A 24,225-nucleotide genomic window follows, 5' to 3' on the forward strand; every position below is an offset into this window, starting at 1 on the left:
GACGGAAAACGTGAAGTGGTGGTGTGTGACACTTGAGGGACCGGGCTCGGGCCTGGTCGGGCAGAGGGGGAGCGGGCCCTTCATGTGGCCTGTCCAACAAGATGTTACCCGTATGCCTGTCTAAAAAGCCATATTATTAGTAATCTACGAAAACTCATGAGGTCTGTGCGGGATCTGATTTCTAGAGGCAGGGAGTATCTTGGGCCTAGTATGGCTAACCTTGTTCCACCAGAGCATTTCAGCTTGAAGGAAGGAGTAGTCAGAAGGTGCAAATGGGCAGATGGCAAGTTGCGTGTAGGAATGTATCTTTCAATAAGGATGTTGATGAATTTGGGATTTCTACCATTTAGGAACTTAAAGATAATGCATCCCACCTTTGAGCACAATCTCCGAGTTATGGGGAGCCAGTGCAGCTTCCTCAGAAAAGAGGGGGCATCTTGACGCCTGTTTTTCTGAAGAATCAGTCTGGCTGCATGGTTCTGTACTAGTTGAAGACTGTGGGTGAGATAAGCAGGGATGCCGAAGTAAAGAATTTATAAAAAAGGGTTACCTGGCCTCCAATTCACAGCACTGCTTTTTCATTCAGCAGATTTCAGATGCAACACATTCAATTGTTGTACCTTACGTTATCAATTGTAATCTTTTAGAATCACATTCAAACATTATTTTTCTTTAGTACACTTAAAAGATATACTCCATTTTTCAGATAAAATTTCATCAACATATAAAACAAATTTGTGCAAAATATAACAAAACATTTGAAAATGTCAACACATTACAACTCGTGCATTTTTAAATAATTACACCAGTCAATATTGTTAACATTCAGCCTGCCTATACCAAAGTTATTTGCACTTTGTACTTTTTAAGGGTAGACTAACTATAGGGAAATGAATATTCGAGTTGTCTCTATGGGTATACATTTGTATAGGGTAGAGAGAGTTGGCATAGTGTATATGGGAAATCACCAATGCAAGTACTGCCTGTATATTTTCTACCCGTCTGAGGAACCTGCTAATTTTCTTTATTTTTCTTAGTTGGAAAAAACATGTTGAGATTACAGATCCCATTTGAGTTTTCATTGCGAGATTATTATTTATTATGACCCCCCCCCCCACAGTTTTGGCAGATATGGAAGGAGTAGAGGGCTGTCCCAGCTCTTTAGGCCAGAACCGGGAGCTCCAGGGGCTTGAGGGACCTCCTGTAAGAATCACTTCCGTCTTATCTGGATTTAACTTTAGATGGTTGCCGTTCATCAAGTCACGGATGAACAGCATCGTAGTCTGGAATTCATGAACAGATGTAGGAGAGTTACTGATGGAGAATACTAGTTGGAAGTCGTCCGCGTGGTTAAAAGTGTGGATTTTCCTTTCTTTCAGGGCGTGGATCAGAGGGAGAAGGTATAAGTTGAACAGGTGAGGGGAAGGTGAGGATCCTTGGGGGACACCGCAAGTAGCTCTTATCTTGGGGGTCGTAAATAGGCCTAGGTGGACCTCCTCAAAATCAGTTTCCAAGAAGGAACTGATCCATTTAAGGGCTGAGCCTTGAATTCCTGCATCCTTGACACAGTCGACCAGGATATTGTGGTCGACCGTGTCAAATGCCTCTGAAAGTCCAGCGGCACCAGGGCTTGCGGGGCCCTTGTCAGCCCTCTCCCGAACGGTGTCCAGTACTGTCAGTATAACGGACTCTGTGGAGTGAGCTGGGCAGACCCCTGCTTGAAGTGCGAAGAGATAATCGGACTGCTCCAAAAAGGCAGATAGACTTTTGGCCACGTGATCTTTGAGTAGTTTGGCCAGGTAAGGCAGCCATGAGATAGGGCGGTAGTTGGTTAGGATTTGAGGGTCCGCTCCAGGCTTCTTTAGGAGGGGGGGGCGTGACAAAAGCCTCCTTAAAAGGTGTCTGGTACATAGCCCTGGGACAGTGACTCGTTTAAAAGGACATAGCTGGATTCGGGATAGCAGTGCAGGCTTCCCTTAGGATCCGCAGGGGACAGCAATCCCTAGGAGAGCCAGATTTTACTTTTGTCAACAATTCCGAAAATATTTGACTTATTACTGGAATCTGTTCTAGAATGTAGGGGTTCTTAGGCATTGTTGGACAAGCAGGGCTCGAGCATATGGGGATACTTTCTTTAATGGCTTTGATTTTATCGATTAAGTTATTGAATGAGTCACATAGTGTTTGTGAGGGTGTGGATTTTGGAGTCACTCTGTCGGGGTTAGATAGTTCATTAACGATCGAGAAGATTTCTGTAGATTGATTTGAGGAGGAGACACTTTTAGATGACAAATATTCAGCATTAGTTGCCAGGATAGTTTTTTTGTAACTTTTAAGTGCTGCTAAATAGGTGCTTTTATCATCAGGCAAGTATTTCCTTCTCCACCTCCTTCCAGCTTGTCGCAGAGGTAGTTTTAATTCCTTTAAATCAGAGGAAACCCATCTCTGGACCTCATGGCGATGTGCTCAGTGCACTCTTAAGTGGGGTATATTTATTGCTAGCTGACAGAAGCCAGTCCGATAGGTCTTTCACACTCTGATCGAGGATTGGGAAAGAGGAATAGTGTTGGGCAGTGTCTCTAAGAATTGACTTTGATCAAAAGTGCTCCAACTCCTTCCCGATCCAACATCGGGTAAGGATGTTTTAGGCCTGGTGAGATTAATAGCAAATTTGATGATGATTGGACCATATACAGGGAGTGACCACTGGAATGGTCATAACCAGATTAGCTGTCTATGCCTGATCTAGTGTGTGCCCTTTAATGTGTGTAGCAGTGGTGATATGCTGGCTGAGATTAAGCCCCGTAAGTCCGTTAATTCAGCTGAGTAAGGGCCACCTGATGATTCATAGGCCCAGTAATTGAAATTACTAATCAGCAGTAATTTTGCATGATTTGTTATTAAATGTGACATTGTTCACTCAAGGGATGTGGGAACAATGGAATGTTCTGGTGTGATCTATAAAATAGGACACAGACCAAAGGGGCAAAGTTAGATTCGATTTTGATTACTAGGTTGTCTACTAGTGGTAAGTCAAAGGAAGTTAGTGCTGTGAATTTAAATTCCTGGTTAAAAAAATAGACAGTCACTGGTAGTTAGCACTCCTATTCCATTTCAACAGGGTGTACAGTGCGTGAAGCTCAGATAGTGAGTCATGCAAAGAATTAGTCTATAAACCAGGAGGCCTAAAAAACAAAACAAAAACATGGTTTTGGGGTGGACTACATGTAGCGACATCCATTTTAACAAGGGGTAACATACATAACAAAGATATCTGTTTTCTCTCCATCACTCCTACACAGTGTGACAAGGTACAACCACACTTATTTCGCTTAGAATTAATAAGGACCAGTACAGCCAGCTTAACCAATAACTAGTTTTGTACATAGATATATCAGTTTTCTGTTTGTAAATGCTGCAAATAATAGGGGTTACTATAAATTTAATTTCTTTTGTCAACCTAGGAAATATAAAAGGCAGTGCTGGCCTTGTCAGCATACACATTATTTGACCAGCAGATGGCGCAGATGTCAGCAGTAAGTGTTCAGCTCAGAGCCATCCTGTCTTTAAGAGCCATCTTGTAAACGTGTGAGAGGTTTCCCTATGGGAGATTTGTGCATTAAATTTAATGCAGAAAGAGAGGTCCTTTGTGGCAGATGAGTGTCAAGAGAGCCGCCTGGAAGGGCTGTGGAAAGCTGAGGTACGCACATGAACTGGGTGAGAAATCTGCTGCATTTGATTTCTTGCACTGAGTTGGGCCTTCCCGTGAGCGGGACATTGGTGTGTTCAGGTAACACCTAAGGTTTCCACGTTCGCTTGTGTGTCCGCAGGGAAGAAAGAAGATAGGTCTTTGCTATGGCGAATTGGAGACTAAAGAGTGCACATCACAGTCAAGGTTCACTGAAACAAATGTTCCAGTTCACCTGTTTTTCGGGGAAAATATTTACCTGCATGGGCATTTAAAGTTATGTTAAATGAGCACAGAAGGGTTCCTTTATGTGACAAAAGTTTAATTTCAGTGAAATGGTGAAGCTAATAGTTTTATCATCCATGGAGTTGCAATGATTAAGGATTTCATGTTATCTTAGAACTAGACTAATATAGATATTTTTAATCTATTGTATTTAGAACCAAGCCTTTTACAAAGCAATAGGTCTCAATTGTGAGATTTTGAGCTATTTGCATTGTTAATGGCAATGCCTTGCAGAATATTAAAAAGCATTGTCATTTACAATACCAATAGGTCAAACCTCACCAAAAGTGCGACCTATTGTATTGCAGAGCATGGTGTCTGTTAAGTGGGCGCAGCGCTCACCATTAAAGTAACAAAACAAAAAAAAAACAACCAGAGTGCGGTGTCCCAGAAGCGGGCGCCACGCTCGCTAGCAAAGTTAAAGAAAAAAAAAATTGAGACTGAAAGCAGTGTCCCTAAAGCAGGCGCCAAATTCAGCATGCAAGTTTATTTAAATTTACAAAAAAATAAAGGTCAAAGAAAGCGCAGTGTTCCTGAAGCGGACATTGCGTTCTTAAAAAAAAAAATATTTTTTTTAAGTGTCACTATTGTACTGTGGAGGTAGGGGTCCGACACTTTTAAAGGTAGAGCGGCATAGCGCTCAATACGAAAGCGGCAGCCACTGTCCTGTGCTGGCGCGCTGCAAATACAACAAAAAGCAGCCGCCATTGTCCCCATTAGTCAGAAATACACTAAACAGTACTCATTTACTTATATTGCACACCGTGTAACAAGTCAAGTAAAAGGGCCAGTCGCCACGGGAGGTTACAAATCGAGATAAGGCTGTACTAAGGAGGGATTAACAAGCCTTTTTACGAATCAGAAGCCAGCATTTACAAAGGGCAATGACAAAAGCCAATAAAAAAATATAGGCGGAGAGTGGGCGAGGCTTCAAAATGCATACTCCAATACAGCATGCCTAGAAGATCAGCGCATGCGAGAGGACTCTATTCGACCTAAAAATCGTAAGCATGCTGAATCGGTTACAAGTACTCTCACTGCATTGTTGTTGCCAAACTATTTCTGGACTTAGAAACTGCATGTTTAAATTAGTTATCTATTGTTAAAGGGAGCAGTCTGGAAAAGTAACGTTAACTAATTCTTAGGATGTGAAGTTGTTTTTTCTCAATTTAGTGTTGTTCAGTTTGGGAATAACTGTTCCATGCAGCGTTGTAGTGTTCTCTTCAGTTTGTCATGTAGCGCTGTAAGCTTTTCCTTGAGAGCATGTTACTTCTAAGTGCTGTTCTAAGCTTTTGGAGTGGCTTCCGGGGTTTAAGTGCTCAACATGCGGAAAACAGCACCCCACACTTTTGCTAGCCAAGTATTTTCTAGAGCGCATTTTTCAATATTAAGTGGGAAGCACTTCTGTAGCAGGGCTCTGGAAAGTCTATGAAGAAATGCATGATACTACAAAGGATTATGCATTAATCAATTACTTTCCTAGACTAATACATAAAGAGTGGACCTATAACCAATAGTGTACTCCGTCCATCAGCCTTAGAGGCAATAATCAAACTGAGCTGTCCCTTTATCAAAATCCGACAGAGGTAGAACCCTGTTTGAAAGATGAGTGATAATGGGGCACTTTAGTTTCCCGGAATGGGCCGTCCTCAAAAAGCTTCAGTGACTTCGCCCTGATTAATGGCGCTATTCATCCACAGAGTATGACCCCAGACGATCAGTAAAAATGAAACCTCAGTTTGACTGTGTGAAAAATCTAACTCCCTCAAACACTTTGGTGACATTAAGTAGTCCTGGCCAAATTCTATAATGTTATGGTGTCAATCTAGGTTTCCACTATAGCACAGAACCCATTACTGTATGTGAAAAACAAACAAAAAATGTACTGGCCTGGGAAAACAGAAAACAAGTTAAAACGGCAATTCACTACAGGACAGCCAAGTTTATTAGCTTGAGGCTAATGGCATAATTAAAAACACAAAATTGAGGTGATCAATCTACCTTTCTAACTCAGGCTGGATGACCAATGGCAATATAGTAGACTAGCTTCTTTGCTGGATTAGCCAACTAATTTGTGTGCCTTTCTTTATATATCGGACTATCACAAAGCTAAGTGATGGACAGTTAGTCCTTTGTAGTATCAAAGGTTCATGGTTGGAGGGTGGACTAAGCGGGTACATATCTTCACTTTGGTTGGAGGGCTATGATAAAGCCTGGGTGGACCATGAAGAGGAAGCAGGCATAACTCGACAAAGAGTTTCTGGAAATCTGCTGTTTAGATTGACAAAATCTGTCAAATCTGAGAACCTCTAAGAATCGAAAGTAATAGATCAGTAGTAATGTTTGTAAATGGGTACAACATCTTTCCATTCCTAGCACCCATTATTTGTATTTGACCTTGGACTCTAAATTACCTTCTAATGGGAGCTGTCATTCTCCATCTTTTGGAGTGTTGTGCATGTGATTGAAGGAGGAGTTGATATCACTTCATTTTCATAACTACCAATACAATTGGCTTTCCAATATGTGTAGTTGAAGCCTAGTGAAAAAAAGTCTTCGGGGTCCTAGCCTTATTTTCTCCCAAAATGTTTTCCAGCATCCGTAGAAAGCTTTTTATTTTAAAGCATGCTGTGTAAATGTCACTTGTCAAAAGCTAAGAGTATTTAAAGTAGCTTTTTACACGGGGTGAAGCTTTCTTTTGAGGGGTGGGGAGGGGAGGGGTGGGGTTGCGGACATGAATGTCAAATTGAGCTTTTTAAAACAAAGTGCGCAAGTAACTTTAAACACAGAATATCTTATATTGTTAAGTGGGTTCCTCAGTACTCCAAGAAATCCTGGGGGACACTGCTGAATAGGTGACTTAATGCAAAATGGGCAAGAATTATTTAGTTTACATCCTACTGTATTTTTAAGAATTCTACATATGACGTATTGCTTCTCTCCAAATAGTTTTTTTAATAAACAATATAGTGTATTTAAAGAACTTGGAGCAGTAATCAGAACACAGTAGACTATGGGGAAAAGGCCAGAAAGGCAAATATTTATAAAATCAACTCAGAAATAGAGATGATTTGTTTAATAGGACCATCAAGGTAGGTGGGGAAGGGCCTAGACTGATTCAAGCACGCTAAGAAACCATATAATGGAAGGGTTCCCTGGAATAGGATTTAATTCTATAAGCCTTTCAGAGACACCACTTGTAAAGAATCCTTACCATTAGTATCTATCAATGCTTAAACGATGACGTTTGCAGAGTTTTCATGTTGTGCCCTGAATGCTGCAAATGAGCGCCACATTTGTTCATTTACCGTGTGACTGTACTGTACACATGAAGTGGAATGCAAAGGTGAGGGGGTTGATACTCTAACCACTGATTCCTCACTAGCTTAACACCTCCCCATTCTGTGGAGAGGACTCTTACATCTAAAAAGTTTCAAATCAGAAGTTGGCACACAGTCACCAAGTATTAGTTCAGCACTCCAGGGAAAGATGAATGACCCAGATCTAAGCATTCTTTCGTGACACTAGTATAGGGCTCTGCTCTGTGACTTATGGGGCAATGTATAGATAACTAGGAAGCCTCAACGCCACATGCCAGCACACAGAAGCATGCAGAGAAAAATCACTGGATCCGGTCTGGTACTCTGTGAATCTGCAGGTAATCTGTCAGAAACAAAGGTTTTGGGAGATTTACAATCAGCTAGATTTTGCAGATTATTTGGTTAGGCGTTTATTAAGAAGTAACTAACTTCTTAGATCAGTGTTATTTATGGCACCCATGCCACCCTCAAGCTAGACATACATTAGTCAACTTCTTCAAAAGCTTTTTGAATGCTAGGTAATGTGCGATCCCAGAATCGGAGTTGTACCTGTTCGTTCGCGCGACTATCCACACCAGAAGTGGAGCCAAGAAAACACTGACCACTGGTGTTGAAAACTATGACACTAAAAGCTTTTTTTTAAACTATCCCTAGAAATCTGTTCGCATAGCGGGGAGGATGGGTGGGTCGGTAAGGAATTTGGAGCAAGATAGGGTCTCTACCAGATAAGACTTTACCAAAGGTAAGTAACATCTGACAGACTTCTAGCCGTAGATTCCTTACCTTTAGAATAGATACCCAAGCAATAACTACCCAGAGGTGGGTCTGTGAAACACTCACACTAAAATGTTGTCCAGGACCGAATAGGAACAATGTCCAACTCTACGGACCTGACTGTCCAGGTAGTAGACTTTTGTGAACATGTGAAGAGAGGCCCACATTGATGCCTGGCAGATATCCAGGAAGGGCAATCCATGTGCTAAAGCAGTGGTCGCCATCTAGGCTATGGTGGAATGAGCATGCAAGCCCTCAGGGGGTTGCTTCTTGGACAATGTGTAGCAAATTTGACTTTCAGATGGTCCACTTGTACACAGCATTGTCCTTCATCACTTCAACATATCCCACGAAGAGTTGGTCGTTCACCCGAACTCTCTTGTGCAGTTAAGGTAGAACGACAATGCTCTTTTTGGATCCAGTGGATGAAGTCACACCCCTTCCTTAAAAGGATTGGGGGAGCATAAAAAACTTAGCAGGGTAATGGACTGGCCTACATGAATGGGAGTGACTATTTTCTGCAGAAAGTAAGATCTAGTTCACAGAACCACTTGTTTGGGTAATGTTCAAGTGTGGAGGCTTGGATGACAAAGCTGTATGCTAACTAACCCTCCAGACAGATGTTCTTGCCACCAGGAAGGACGTCTTGATGGTATGGAGCCTGAGAAAAAAGTTTAGCAGGGTCTTAAAGGGAGCACACATCAGGAACGTCAGGACTAGATTAAGGTCCCATCGAGGCATGATGAAGGGAGGAGGTGGAGACATGTTGCAAACCTTTCAAGAACCTATGTACAATAGGGGATTGGAAGAGGGTTGGCTGGTCAGGCAACCATGGAAAGGCTGATCCAGCAGAAAGGAAGCTTTTTACAGAGCCTTGCTGAGCAAGAGAAAGAATAAACAGAAAAACATGAGAAGGGGAATCAAGTTCAAGTTTCAAGTTTCAAAGCTTTATTCGATTATTAAAAACAATCACAAAAGCAAACAATTTATAAAAAAATACAGGTAACAGACATTTCAGTATAAAAAAAAAACAGCTCATCAGTAATGGGATTTAAACACCAGGCTTTTCCTATGAGAAACAGCTTTTAGTAAAAAGGTAGCAGTAAAAAAACAGATATCCAAAGTATCAAGTGCGAATAACAGTTTCATTGCTTGGGCAGTAGTACACACAGAATATTTCTTAAAAACAGGTCTGAGATAATAACAACGAAGGTGCATATAAAGAGGGTAAATAAGCATAAAGTGCAAAGTGCTTTGTCTAGTGTGTCCATCACAGGGGCAGGGAGATTGGCTATAAATTTTCATCTTTGGAAAGGCCACTAAATTATGTACAATACCAAGTCTCAACCTAGTGAGAACAAACTGATGGGATTACTTGGCAATAGTTTTAAGGTACATAGGCATGCCCCTGTCTTCCAACATGTTAGAATGGTAAAATACATGAGTTGACCTATTTTTGTGCAAAACAGGTCACACACTTGCCCCAACAGCATGGGTTGGGGAAATGTAACAGTATCACATTGCAGAATTCGAGCAGGAGGTCGAAAGACGTCAACTGTCGCAGCTCAATCTCCACGATAGAAAAAGGAGCTTTGACAGGCTCCAGTTGAGTACCTTTACCTGCAACAGAAAATCTTCCAGAAGGGGCAGCCTCATTGGAGGACCGCTGGTCATGCTTAACACCTCTGGATACCATACTCCACAAGCTCGGTCCGTTGCCACAATAATGACTTGGACCTAGTCATCCCAGACCTTCTTTAGAACTCTGGGAAGGGGTTGTATGGACCTAAAAGTGTACCGGAGGCCTGAGCTGTACTTGAAAAAAAAAGCGTTTCAGAGCAAGAATCACATTGGAAACTCAAGCAAGCAGATCTTTGGACATTGCACAGTCTCAGTGGTGGAAAAAAGATTTAACCAAAGCTCTCCACCCTACTAAAAAGGGACCTTGCACCCCCCTTCGGGTGGAAAGGCCACTTGTGATCCGCTAGGCATCTACATCTGAGTTTGAATGCCCTGAAGTTCAGAGAGCCCGCCAGGTGTTGAACAACTTGGGAAATGTCCTGATGTTCCGGCCATGTCCGGAGGCGTTGGGCCTCTCGACAAAGGTACCAAAAACCCACCCTGCCCCATTTGTGGCAGTACCACACGGCGGTGGTGTTGCCCGTGAACACCTGCATTATCCTTCCTTTGAGGGAGGATAGAAAGGCTTTCAATGCCAGCCGAATCGCCCAGAAGTCCAGGGACTAGAGACATCTGATCTCCATCTCTCCCAATGGCTGCCCCAACCCAGTAGTGACATCGGTCACCACTGAGATCTGGCTAGGGAAGGGAGAGGGGTCTGCCGCTGACCTAATCTCGGTTCGTTAACCATCACTTCAGATCTTGTGCAGTTTCCTACGAGATCTGCACTGTGTCACATCTCCCGATGTTGGGCGCAGTGAAACTTCAGGCCCCACTGCATGGCCCGCATATGCCAGCGGGCATGTGTCACAAGCACAATGCAGGAAGCCAGAAGGGTCAGCAGCCTGAGTCAGTCTCACTGAAATACAGGATAGAGGCGAAAACATCTATATCATAGCACGACTATCCTGGACTACCCATTCTGCAGAGTGTTCAGAACAGCTCCAATGAAAGGAGCATCTGAGTGATAGGCTGGTGTGACTTCAGCACATTGATGGTGAACCCCAGCAAATGCAGGTCTGCCCTAGTCTGGGAGATGACAGCATAGGGCAAGAAGTCTTCAACAGTCAGTCATTGAGATAGGGGAGAACTGGCACCCCTGAACTCAGCAGATGAACAACCACCGCCATCACCTTGGTGAACACCCAAGGAGCGCTCGTAAGGCCAAAAGGGAGCACAGTGAACTGAAAGTGACATGGCTCACCATGAACCGCAGCTAGAAAGGGAATGTAGAAACGTAAGTCCAATGATACTATCCAGTCTCCCGGGTCCAGGGCAGACAGTACTTGAGCGAGCATTCGCATTTTGCACTTCTTGCGGAATATTTTAAGTAGGTGCAGGTCTTGGATAGGACAATTCTTGGGCATCAGAAAGTAGCGGGAATAGCAACCATGACCAACTTTTGGCGTCTGCACCTTCTCTAGGACTCCTTTTGACAAGAGAAGCCACTTCCTGGAGGAGCAGGGTAAGACAGTCTTCCATCAGCCAGTCGAAAACAGGTGGCATAGGCTGGAGGAGGAGTTATAAAGAGGAAGGAGTAGACCCTGCGGACAATTTGAAGAACCCATCGGTATGATGCTATAGACCTTCTGTGGGGCATACCCTGCCTCCCACTGGGTTTCCATGTTGATAAAAAGAGGGCAAACTATAAGTGTTTGGAGGCTGCAGTTTTGGGGGGTGTACTGGCCCAACCTCTGGCTGCTCGGCCCACTAGATCTGTAGACACCACGTCCTTGCACACTGTAGTGGCAGGGAGGGTACAGATGTGGCTGGAAGCATCTTCGGTGACCAAGAAAGGAGCTAAATGCAGATTGGGGGTGGCGAGGGGCCATGAAAAGACACAAGGACATAAGCCTGCTTTCCTTTAAGCGCTCCAGCGCTGAATTCGCCTCATCTCTGAAGAGACTAGAGCCATCAAAGGGCACGTCGATAAACAATACTTGGACATCGCTTGAAAAGAGAGTTGTCCTCAGACCGGCTTGGAGCCATAAGGCCACTGTCAAAAGTGCCCTGCCCAGCAAGTCGGTGGCATCCAGTCCACATCTGATCATGAAGTCAGCTATGTCTCACCAATCAGCAACAGCTTGGGAAAGTATGGTTCTGGCCAACTCTGGGACCATGGGCAGTACCCGTGCAACCAAATCCCATTGAGCATCGGAGTAATGGCTCAAAAGGAACACAGCATTCACGGACTACAGTGTGGGCAGGTGGAAGACATCTGCCCTAAGGATGTCCAACTTCTTGCATTCCCTATCTGGAGGGGCAGTAGAGAATGCACCTGGATTTACATGGGAGCTAGAGGACTAGACCACCAAAATGGGGTGAGCTGTTCAGTGAGGAAACTGGAGTCCCCTGCACCACCAGCAGGAAACCCTCCTGTTACCAGGAGCCCCTTTGCTGGTCTTAGATCAGGTCACAAGCAGGACGTCAGTAAGGACATCACTGAATGGGAGAAGAATTCCAAGAGAGGGAGGGGGGAAATCACTTACTGTTAAAGCACGTCCATCTCGATTGCCACAGAGGGCAGGCTAAGGTCCAGGACCTCGGCCTCCCTTCTCACCAACATTCCAAAGGACGTTCCATTAACCATACCCATGGAAAGGAGAGACAACATGCCGGTATCTAGAAAAGTGCTGAGTCCACTGGCCTCCACCAAGTAGTCACACTAGTCCATTTGTGGATCTATGGGTTGGTATTCCTCAGGGTCCATGGACCCCCTCCCAATCCTCCCCAAGTTCTAGCCTGTAGAAATAGGGATCAGACTTCAGCCTAGTCAGTGTCGGACAACCTCCCCTACGGCTCTGTGTCTGGGATCAGAATGGGGCTGGCGGTACTGGGAGCAGTAACATGACTAGCGTTGGGGAAGGTTGTGGTGGTATGACCGGTGCTGGTCTGGAGCCCACTGTGGATGCAAGGAGACTGAATGGTGCCAGAGCTGCCAGCCTGATACCTGTAAGGCCCCCTCCCAAACCTGCAGGGCCCGAAGGCGTGCCGGTTGGAACGGGCAGCACATGGCCTCATAAAACCCCAGGAGTTCAGCAGGGGTCGCTCCGGCAACTCAGGAAAGCATGGAGCTGACACCAGTACTGGCTCAACAGAGGAGCCAGGCCTCGAATGCCGATGCTTCCTCATCTCGTCAGCTGATAATTGAGGAAAATTTGAAGTTCGTTCAGACTTCTTACTTTTCTTATTTTTGCAGCATTTACAAGAGTTGCCTGATGACTTGGAATGGGACGAGAATCTTTGGCTCAGTAACTGATCCTGAAACCTTCCACTTGACCGAGCGAAGACAGACATGGCATCACTCAGGCAGCAAGGAGTTTGTGGAACCGCTTTCTCAAGGCCTTGGGAGCATGAAACGGCAATCTGTGCACGTCTTCCTATTGTGGTTGCGCTCCAGGCACCAGAGGCAAATAAGATAGGGGACCATCACCGACAAGGGTCGATGACCTGCGCCGCAGGGCTTAAAGCCTGTTTTCGTAGTGGACATGTCTGCCACACCAAGAGAAGAACGCTCAAAAACCTTCGACAAAACATGGACAAAAGGGGACTCAAAAAGTAATTGAGGAGGCAGCTCTCTCCAGATCAGTGGTGACTGGAGCAGAACAAAACAAATGGACCTCTGCGGGCTGGGGTGGCACCTATGTAGGCACTGTGCATGTCATTTTCGGCGCCAATGACGCCACGAGGAGCCGATTGGCACCACAAACCAGTGTGCAAGGGCACTGATCACAAAAAATGTCTGGATCCAGTCAGACGCCTGGGGATAATTCTAAGGTAAGAAATCTGCAGCTAGAAATCTCTACCAGATAAACATTATTTTAACTGGAAGGCTATAGATGCGTATGTTTTCATCCCATGTGAGGGACCTGCTATGGTTCGGTCCTAAATAAGTTTGCAAAGCTACTTGGCTTCTCTACGCTCTAAATCAAAAAAAATTTAAAACAATGTATGGGTGATAGCTTGCTTTTATATGATCCTCGATTCTGTAGTTTCCAAGCATAGTAAACAATAGATGCTTTATCTAATGTAATGCTACTCAATGTAGAGAACTCTGAAGGGTTCAAGGCTGGTTTGTTCTAACCAAGAATTCTGGACTTTTGTAGAAATACTTTAAACAGTGGCTGAATTACCAAAGGCTACGCAAGACTGGCAATTCTAAGAACACATTTTACTACACAAAATCTGTTAAACGTTTTAGGATAATATATACAAATATATCCTGCCCATTAAACGTATATTTAAGATTTATATTGAGGTTAAATAATATAAAAATTGATAAGAATGTAAATCCTAAGAACATTTATCTGTACTAGAAATTACCTTTCTGTAAGAATCTTCTATTGTAGGGTCATATTTTTCAACAAAAATTCCTTGAACAAATTGCACTGTCTGGAAGAAAAAAACATTTACAATAAAATCAATAGAATGAATGCACAAAGCAAATGAACAAAGCCTTATCACAAGATCCGCTTACTGGAAAAAGCGAACAAAATATTTTATAGATTCATACTGATGCAAAAATAAACTGCACTGCAGGTATATTTTAAAAGTGCGTTTCTTTTAATCAGTTGATAAAATATGGAGGCACACTCCTAGAACATTATTGTGGTGTTCCTTAAAAGGAGCAAAGACATGTAGATACTATTTGAAACACAAAGTCCTAACAGACTTATGGAAAAGAAAGACACAAAACCCCACATTACAATGGTGAACAAAAACGGACTGGAAAGTAAACACCCATCACAAATTACATTTTGTTAAATAATGGGAATCTATGCACACCAAAGATACATGCTTTCATTTTTACAGAGGTCATTTTTTTTTTTCACAGTCGCCACTAAGTGCTACCATAAACAATGAGCAAACAATTTTGTACAAGTCTCAATAGACGCCAGTGCTAAAGTGGGGGTGGGTGCCATTTGCACTAGCCTTGTTGCACAGGTCCAATTGATGGGCTTAAGTTTGGGATTCCTAGTCATTAAACTTTTAATCCAGATTCTGTACATACGTAGTATGTATAGCTGCCAAAATGTGCAGAGATGTAAGAAAATGAAAAGCTACTTACCACATCTGTAATGTAATGTAATCCAAAAAACTAGACATTAATTTCAAGAATTACCATCTTCAGGGATTACAACATAGTATGCAGAGCTCAAATCACTGAGAATCTTTAAATTTAACCCCACAACTTATCACATGCAACGATCTATAGTTACTCACCATTTCCTACCTCCAAAATGTGTAAAACGTTCTACTTAGATCAGAAACTTAAAATGTAAGAAACTAATTTGCATTTTAATGATTATAGTTTGAATTCCTGAATGGAGGAACCCCACATTTCCAGCTCCAAACCGACATCTAAATTAAGTTATGCTAGTTTCATAGGATCTAAAATAATCTGGCAAGTTTGGCAGGATCCTGGAAGTATGCATATAACTTTTTTTTAATTAAAACAACTTTAAAAACTCAAACACAAAGAAAATGCTTGTCAGTTTAACGAGGCATTACAACAGATGCTGCACGGAGAATGTTATGCCATACTCTTTGTAGCCACCACCACTCCGTGAGTACCAAGCTGCTGTCTACTCCCTCAGTTAGAATTTGAAGCTTCGCCAAAAAAATCAGCTCTATCCGACCTGTGGAAGGAGGTGAATGTGCAATGCCCAACAAAAATGGAAATCTGCTATAATTTGAGGAAAATAGACCGGTACACAAGCAAAGTTGCTATACGCTCACCTACGCGAGTCCTCAATGGAAAAACTCTGAACGTTACTAACAATCCTACCTAACGTTCTAACCACACAAAGCTAACTTCCAGGAAATTAAAGGTCAGTGGTTAGAAAGGGGAACACTTACGTCATAACAGTAAGTTATGAAAGGAGAAACTGGGACAGGAACATTAAAAGTCAATCTAGACAGAGGATTCAGAGACCATCTCCCAAAGACCCCACTCACGAAAACGGCATCATCTGCGATCATATGTGGAGCCACCCACCCCACCCCCATTTACAAATACAGATTTGACATTTCACTGCACATTCTCCTTAAATCGTTCACAATTCTGTTTTACTCTCCCAAAAGGTCTCATGATCACAAGCTCATCACAATTACACGAGTGCCACTGAAAAGGAAAAAGAGCATCTATTTCTCCAACACAATAAAATCAGCACCGAGAACGAGCATGAGAATCTTTCAACATAAAACATTGCAGGCTAATAGACCATCCAACAGCTTTCACTACTTGGGGCGAGCTAACTGAAGCCGGAGACCTATCACTTTAGCAGGAACAAATCTTTTTGATTGGAGAAATAGAGAAAATTGATTTGGCGAAAAAACCGTAAAGAAAAGGTGTTAATGAATACAAGTAGCACGGGTGCCCTTAATACCCTAAAAATGCTAATGCTCAGCAGACGAAAAAACATCCCCGTTAAGAGGTTGAAGGCTGAACTGTTTCCAGTCCGACTTATGTAAATACATTTTTAGTTCCTGAAATTTTAGATTTTGACATCCGGAAAAAATAGAGCACACTAGACACTACTTACCGAATAAACTGCAGATGTGATGATTCTCCAATTCTACAAAATTCTTAAGTAAGCAGGAAAGCATTTAACATAAAAGTGTAATGAGAAAGAACCAAGACATTTGAATCAAATGTTTTTGCCGAAGGCTAGATTTAGATATTAGGTTGAAGTACTAGTGCTTCAACTTACTTTTTTAGGAAGAGCAACCTAAAACAAACGTAACTTCTTCAGGCTCACTTAGAGTCTACAAAACTAAGAAAAACAAAACAAACGTTTCAGTTGCTCGCACTGTCAGCCTGTCAAAGGGGTCTATAAATATCCTGCCTGTGTGTTCCAGCGCCCACTTGCTCCTTCATTTAGAAATAACGAATGTTTCTCATTAAACGTGACCAGATTGTGTTTACAAGCTTGAGAAAGATAACATGGATTTGTAGGGGTTACCGTGTGTATGGCAGCAATGTTTAGTAAACAACTAACTTATCTAAATCATCATGCTTTTTTGCATACTACTAAAACAAAAAAAACCATGTTAATTACGGAGCCAACACCTGTTGAACAGCTAAAGGTTGTGTGTTTTTTAAGCTCTTCTTTAGTTATTGTTGTACCAACCCAGGGCGAATGACCTTTTGCTTCTAAATGTGGAGGCTGTCTTGGAATGGTAAAGCAAGGATACACTGGACAATAGCAACCTTTTGAAGCAGTGCCCAGAAAGGAGACAGCACACAGATGAAATGAGCAGCAAACAAGCGTCCCAGTAGCACTGTATGGGAAGCTGCCAGGTGACGTGAGAACCAATCATTTGCAAGCAATAGGTCTCGCATTTACAAGAGTTTGGGCCATTGGCATAGAAAGGACAATGCCATTTATGTGCGGTTTAAAAAAAAAAGATAAATAAAAGGCATTGTTATTCAGACTGCCAATAGCTTTAAACTCTCGCAAATGTGGGACCTATTGCATTGCAAATGTGTATGGTACCCGTGCTATAAATTATTTTAAGAAGCATTAGTAGAGAGCGTGTCCAACAGCGGGGAGGATAAAGCTTTTTGGGAAAATAATGCTCTGAGGCTGCAATTATGCAAGACACGAAACAGGAGATGCCACCATGGGAGGTTACCAAGTGAGAAGGTGGTACTAAGGAGGTGTTACTAAGGAGGGACTACTAAGCCTATTGATCAAAGAACAGCCACAGTTTACAGAGACAAATGACAAGCCAATGAAAAATATGGGTGGAGCATCAAGTCCCTACCTGAATACAGCATGCCTTGCAGAGCAGCGCATGCGCTGCCCAGGCTCGACCTAACTGATCCAAGAGATGTCCATCATCTTGAGTTTATAAAGAAAAGAGAAAATGGCACTGGTGTCGTTATACTGGTGTGCACCTGCATAGCGAGATGAATGTGCGAGACAGCAGAATGACTTTTTGCCAATTGTAAGAAACTGGGTTATTAGTTGAGTAATAATCACAATACTGATCAGGGAGAAACTCTAGAGCCACTAAAAAACCTGAGCTTAACTCTGTGATAGCTACGTCACAGAGCATACATGTTTTAACTTAAAAGCAATGTGAAATGTATTTATGCAGAACTACAACCGTAATGAAGTCTAATAGCAAAACAATAAAACTCCCAAAACAATCAGAAAAAAAAAAAAGAGTGAAGTTCAAAAAATAAAATGACAGAAATCCAACAAGGGGAACCAGAGGTATGGATTTTTAAACTCAAGTAAAAATAGCACCAAGAAGCAAAAAGTACAAATGATATTCAATGGACACGTGGACCTGGACCTAGGCACAAATTGAGGCGGACCATGACGAACCAATGGTTTGTGCTGGTCAATGATTTTACCTTCTGATTTAGTCATTTACACAACTATCTACCACAGCAGTACACTTCGAAATCTCCTGGGACTTCTAGAGCGGCACGAGACTTGCTGGATGCCAGACAGACAGAAGGATTTAGCCCAGGCCCAGCTGCTACTGATCAGTTACAGGAAAGGCCTCTTGTAGCTGGTTGTATCCCTTTAGCTTGTTGTATCCCTGTATCTTGAACAGGTCAGCCTTATGAACCTTGTTGTCCACTTTTATGCGGGTACAAGAGGGGAAGCAGGTACAGTCGTTTAGGGCCCTTCTTAGGTCTCAGACAGACGGATCGGGAGTATGTATGCGATAGTAATCCTAGTGTCCCTCCCACATCCAACACTAAAATCCATTTTGAAACAGGTTCTGAACCTCCCCAATTTGACCCAGAGGCAGAAATAAAGCAGAATAAAAAGTAAGGTTTCAGCAACCAGACAATGGATATACATGAACTGTTTTAGTTTCATGTTTACCTCCTTTGAAGGGCATTCAGCGTTACATGTAAACCCAGCAGACCTGTTTAAAAGGCTTTAGACACTAATATCAAAAAGAGGTCCACTGTTATTAAAGCCTGCCTGGCTGGGGAGACAAAGGAAGGGCTATTCCAAGGTGTCTGCTTACATTTTCATGTGACAGAGGCCTCTTTGAAGTGTGCCTTAAGTGTGTCAAGAAAGAGTAGCATAGTAATGATATATCCTAGAGAGTTTGTTTCCAGTCACTGCTTAAGTTACAAGTTGTTTTCCAAGCACCCTGTTACACATCAATGGAGGAACCTACTGAAAAGAAACCACCAGGAGACATTCAAAGATGGATGCCTCATAACACCATATGAGTGAGAGCTTCAGGAGCATGTCTTGCGATGTTTGAGAGTTGAATGTCTTGGACACGGACCCCTTCCACTACTCACTTCAATCACCAAACACCCAGAGTGAGCAGTGTCTGGCGTTCCCACCGAATCTTCTCAGAACTTTGGAGTCATTCACCATTTCCATTGGGTAGTCGCACCCCATTTGTCTTCCCTCCCCCTTTCATCCCTAGCATCTTGTTTTAAGTTGCAGATGGTATTCCTTCATCATTCGTCCAGAGAGAAAATCTGAGCAACCTTGTGCTTGTACTTCTAATGGACAGTCTTACCGTGTGCTTAAAGCAGTCAGTTCTAAGTCTCTCATATGTAAAGTGAGACTTTCCTTATCAGCCTTTCCATGTATAACTTTCCTAGCAACATCTCTCGTAGTGGTGTTGGTCTATCCCAGACTACTAGAAATGTCAATTAAGAATGTAAAGTATTACTTAAAGTTACATTTCTTTCCCATAATTAAATGCTTGTCAACGGAATTAAAGTATTCAAGAGTAGCTAAAATCTCTTGCTCACATGATATGAGATTGATAAAAGTGTTTCTCAAATATTATGTATAATGTGTAATTCATAGCCCATCTAGTAGTAGTAATTTTTAGGTTGAGTCTAGGCAGCACGCATGCGCTGTCTCTCAACATGCTTTATCTCCTCTGTGGGCTTCTGGCACATCTATCGATTTCCATTTGTTATTTTGTATGCCGTTCTGAAATGAAGGCTTTTCACTGGTGCACTGGTTTTATTTGTCTCACCTTTGTGTGCTTGGTTCCCTCCCATGGGACTGGCCCTGTAACATGTACGCCTCCACTCATCTATTTGTTAGTTTGGGTGCACAATTAGTATCTTCTTCTGGTTTTCTTTTGTTTGCATGGTGGCATGGGAAGGGTCTCCTCATGCACAGCAGTCCCCCCGCCTTTCTATTTTGAGCGCAACTGAAAACATGCTTGTAAATCGTGTCTAGCGCCCGCCCAGTGATAGAGTTGTGTCATGTACAGTAAAGTTTTCACTTTTATGTTTGGCGTATGTTTTTGTACAAATGTAACAGCAGTTATTTCCACACAGCCAACAGGAAGCGACCATTCAGTTATGCGAGTTAGCTTTGGTGGACTATTTTTTTTTCCTCTTCTCGTGGAGCACAGCTGTGGCCCTTCCTCCTGCTCTGGGCTTCATGGCATAGTCTTGGAGTTTGTGTTCTGCAGAAGCCATCCCTACTCCCGCAGGCTGCTTCAGGTAAACAACCCTCAGCTCTATTTACAATCACTTAACTGGACAGGACTCGTAATAGGGGCAGCGAGATTTTGCCGAAGTGCAGGTAAGTTCCCCTCAATATCCTGAGCCTCTAGCAAAGCGCGCACTGGCCCCTCCTCCCATGCCACTCCTCCCACTGGTTGCTTCAGGTAAGCAGCCCTCTGCACTATTTATAATCACTTGACTGGACTTGCTGTAATGGGGGCTGCGAGGCAAATTCCCCTCAATATCCTGAGGAGTATTCCCTTGTTAAGTCCATGGTGAACTCCAAGTCCTGGCTAATTACCTGTAATGCCTCCTTTCTCATTGTGATGAGCTTTGTTTAATAAGACATGTCTTTTCTTTCTTTTTACAAGAGGCTAATCACCTTTTCAGAGGAAAAGCAGAGTTTGTTGTTTAGAATATAGTAAATTATTATATAACCTGCAATATTACTGCCGTTAAATTATGAATTGACATTGCGGGATAGCATTAGCAGCCTTTTGAAAAGATTAAAAAAATAATTCCCTCTTACAGAAAAACTTCAGGGGCGGGAAATTTGGGGATAGAGGAGGGGGGGGTTAGGAGCTGGACGCTTCCTTGTTGCGATTAGCCTTTAAGGGGGTGATCTGTGTGCCAAGACCTGGTGCTATGCCCTGACCAGTTCACACAGTAACGCGGTTCATGCCGCCAGCAGACAGGAAAAAAGGCTTTAAGCATAGAGTCAGAGTCCAAATATGGTCCAGGCCAATACCTTTGGCCCACTACACGTCTGTTTCTTTCTATGACATTTTTAAATACATGGTCTCCAGCTTCACCCTTGCCAAGTCAGTAATATGGCTCTTTCCTCCCTTTCAGTGGGTTTCATTTTTCTTACCTACTATCTTTGCCTGTAGGGGATTCACCAACCTTTACATGCAAAAATATTTCTAAAAATGTTAGAATCCACTTTTTGTTACCAATGTCCTCAGACTTCTATAGATGGGCAAGAGCCATTTATAGAGTTGGTGGAAGAGTTAGAGATCATTGAGACAGGTGGATCCCAGTTTAAAACTCCTTGTTCACTTTCACTGTTTCGTAAGTTCAGCCATAAGTGGTGCAGAAGAGTTCAGTTTTTAGACTTTCAGAGCCTTTGGTGTGATTCTTTAACGCTCTGCTTCACTCCAGTCAGCCATAGGTCCTAAGATTGAAGGTTCCAAAATGTGGAGTGAGGTACGAGCCTCAGCAAGCAAGTCACCAGTGGCGGGAGCATGTTTAGATCTTTGTCATTTTACATCTTTAATGAGTAATCAGTGTAAAGGGTGCTGTGGAACAGTTTTAAATAAAAAGTAATTGTTGAAACTTTGATGAGAATGTTCTCTTGAAAATGGTTAAAGTTCATGGGGGTGTGGGCAAGAATGCTGCTCTTCAGTGACTTTTGGGAGCTGCAGCAGATCATGGTCAGGTCTTGATTGATTCGACAGCGTGTGTACCCAACATTGCCATCCTCCAGCATTTATGTTATTAACAATAGCCAGCGTTATCCAACAATGGTGTCAGAGCTAGTTAATGATTTGCGACAGAAAAGGGCCAGCTCTTTTTTAATTATTAAAATTCTGCAGTTATTATGTTTTTATTTTTTTAAATCTTCTGCATACATTTTTGGTAAAATGTTCACTATTCAAATGTGGCCACCTCTTTAAATAAGTTATTCAAAAGCTTTCACCAAAAGGCAAGGTGTCCACGAGAACCGCCTCTAGGACTTCTGCTACCTGAACGAAATGAACCTCCCTTTCTCCCCACAAACACTGATCCCACACCCATTGTACTCTGGATCACAGTTCTGACACTTTTCATGCATTTCGACCGCTGCACTACATCAACCCAAAGTACATTAAAGATCCAAAGCTAAATCCACACGGAACTGCTTCATGGTCTCCACACCATCTAGTGTCTGTTTCTTCTGCCCCATCCATCCGTCCCAGTTTTTTCTCCCCCTCCCAGCAGGTTGTGGCTGTGCCGTTTTATTTGTACACTTCCATTACATCGTTGGTACATAGGGACAAGTTCACTTGTGCATGGTAGGATTTGCAAGAGCATTCATCACAGAGCAATGAACAGAAAACTGGCAATTGGGCAGCACCTGCGCAACCGTGTCCCACACAGAGTGTGAGTAACAGCCCAAGAGGCATGCGGTGTTCACCGACCGCAGCCCTAAGCTGGCAGATGGAAGCAGCTTCTTGCCAAGCTGCTCCAGCTTCTTGGATTCCCTATCAGGAGGTGCGGAAGGGAATGTTCTTTGGGAAGGAGCGGCTTGGACAGACAACCAAGCTCTCAGGGGTGTGGTGTTTGGAGAGGAAGAGCGGGTCGCCCGGAGCCGGGCGATGGAGTCAGGCCACGTTCCTGTCCACAGGAGCCCCATGTGTTGGGCCTGGACCAAGTGTCCAAAAGAACATCAGACAGAGCATCATTAAAAGGCAGCAAGGGCTAGGAAGAGGTTGCCGCCGACTGAAGCACTTCAGTCCGGAGGTTAGTCATAATGGCCACTGCAAGGAGTTCGAGGGGGAGAGCCTAGGCCGCCCTACACAACACCACTGCATAACTTGCTCCATCCCCCGTAGCCACGGAAGGAGGAGACAGCATGCCAAGGTCAGGCGAGGTATCTAGACCACTGGCATCCCCCAAATCCTTTGCCCAGTCCGTGTCATCACCACACTGTTGTGTGAGAGGGTCCTCAGACCCCTCCGAAGTCTGTGAAACAGGCTGAAAATAAGGAGGAAAAACGTGGGGGTAAAAAAGCCCCACCGGCGTCTGAATCTGCGTCAAGCGACTCCGTTCCGGTGCCGCGGACCGGCTCAGGGCTGAAACCAGGGAAGATGTCGGCAGTGGCACCGGACGACGTTGGAGGTGGGGCCCGACACCAGTAGATGTGTTGTCAGGTCAACCGGTGTCGCCTGGGATCCAAGCCCGGATCCAGGGTGGTACTGTGTCGCCTGGGCCGAAGTCGCCAGCGACGCCAGAGCCACCGGCGTCTGAAGAGCAGGAACCCCAGTCAGGCACGCAGGGCCCAAAGGCACACGAGCTGGGCCAGACAGCCAAAAAGAGTCGGGCCATGGCAGCAAGAAACTCTTGTACCTGTGCGGGCGACGCAGACGAACCCCGAAAGGGTGTGTAGGCCTGTGGCGATGTCGCAGGCTCCGCCGAACCAGACTGCCTGACTTCCAGCAACTTTCGGGACCGCTCCCGCAAAGTTTATGGCGCCATGGCCCAGCAGTCGTTGCACGACTTGGGAGTTACGATCGCGCACCAGGCAGTAGAGACATACGCGGTGCGGGTACGTCACCGACATCATGCGGTGATAGCCCCCGCAGTTATTGAAACCGGGCATCCCTACGACACCAGGAGTCGATCGACTCAAAAGAATTGAGACTAAAAGCCTTGAAAAAACGCAGTCAAAAAGTGACTGGGGGTACGTGCTCTTCCCGGATCTGCACTTGCTGGCACAGAAAAAGAAAGTACTGACATCAGAAAGCGTGGGTACGTCTAAGTATCTCCAGCAACGTCATCTTGGCGACGAAGATGCCAACGACGCTTGCGGAGCCGCACACAGACGCCTACCAACGCACAGGGGCACTGCTGACGAAAAACTTTCCGGATCGTGTCTGACACTTAGGGGTAATTGGAATCCATCACTACTTCTTTCATTTAGATACTGCAGATGGAGAGAATCATGGAGTGTTTACGATAATTATAGTCGCTTTCTAGCTTTCATTTTACCCATCTTTCTTACGGCACTCATTAATATTCTAAAACTTAACCAGTACATTCGCCACTAAAACAAAAAGCATTGAGGAAATGGTTACCCTTTAAAAATATGTAAAGTGTTTGTAATGTAAAGTGTCTATGTAAAGTGCTGTGATAACATGTAACGGAACTGGTGCTATGTAAAGCGCTCTGATAACCTAATCGGTTCAAGTTCGCGCTATAGAAAACTCTAAAATAAATAAATAATAAATAAATATAGCCATAGCTTTTTTTGC

At 43.6% G+C, this 24,225-nt stretch overlaps 1 long non-coding RNA gene across 1 annotated transcript in view; it reads right to left on the reverse strand.

Annotated features, from left to right (window-relative positions):
* Positions 1–12,219: 12,219 nt before the first annotated feature.
* Positions 12,220–24,225, reverse strand: part of LOC147712676 (uncharacterized) — a 242,309-nt gene continuing 230,303 nt past the window's right edge. Inside the window, exon 3 of the long non-coding RNA XR_015295762.1 lies at positions 12,220–14,139. This is a non-coding gene — a long non-coding RNA (uncharacterized LOC147712676). The remainder of the gene's footprint in view (positions 14,140–24,225) is intronic.

This window comes from Lissotriton vulgaris, chromosome 5, assembly GCF_964263255.1.
Source record: "Lissotriton vulgaris chromosome 5, aLisVul1.2, whole genome shotgun sequence".
Classification (NCBI taxonomy): domain Eukaryota; kingdom Metazoa; phylum Chordata; class Amphibia; order Caudata; family Salamandridae; genus Lissotriton; species Lissotriton vulgaris.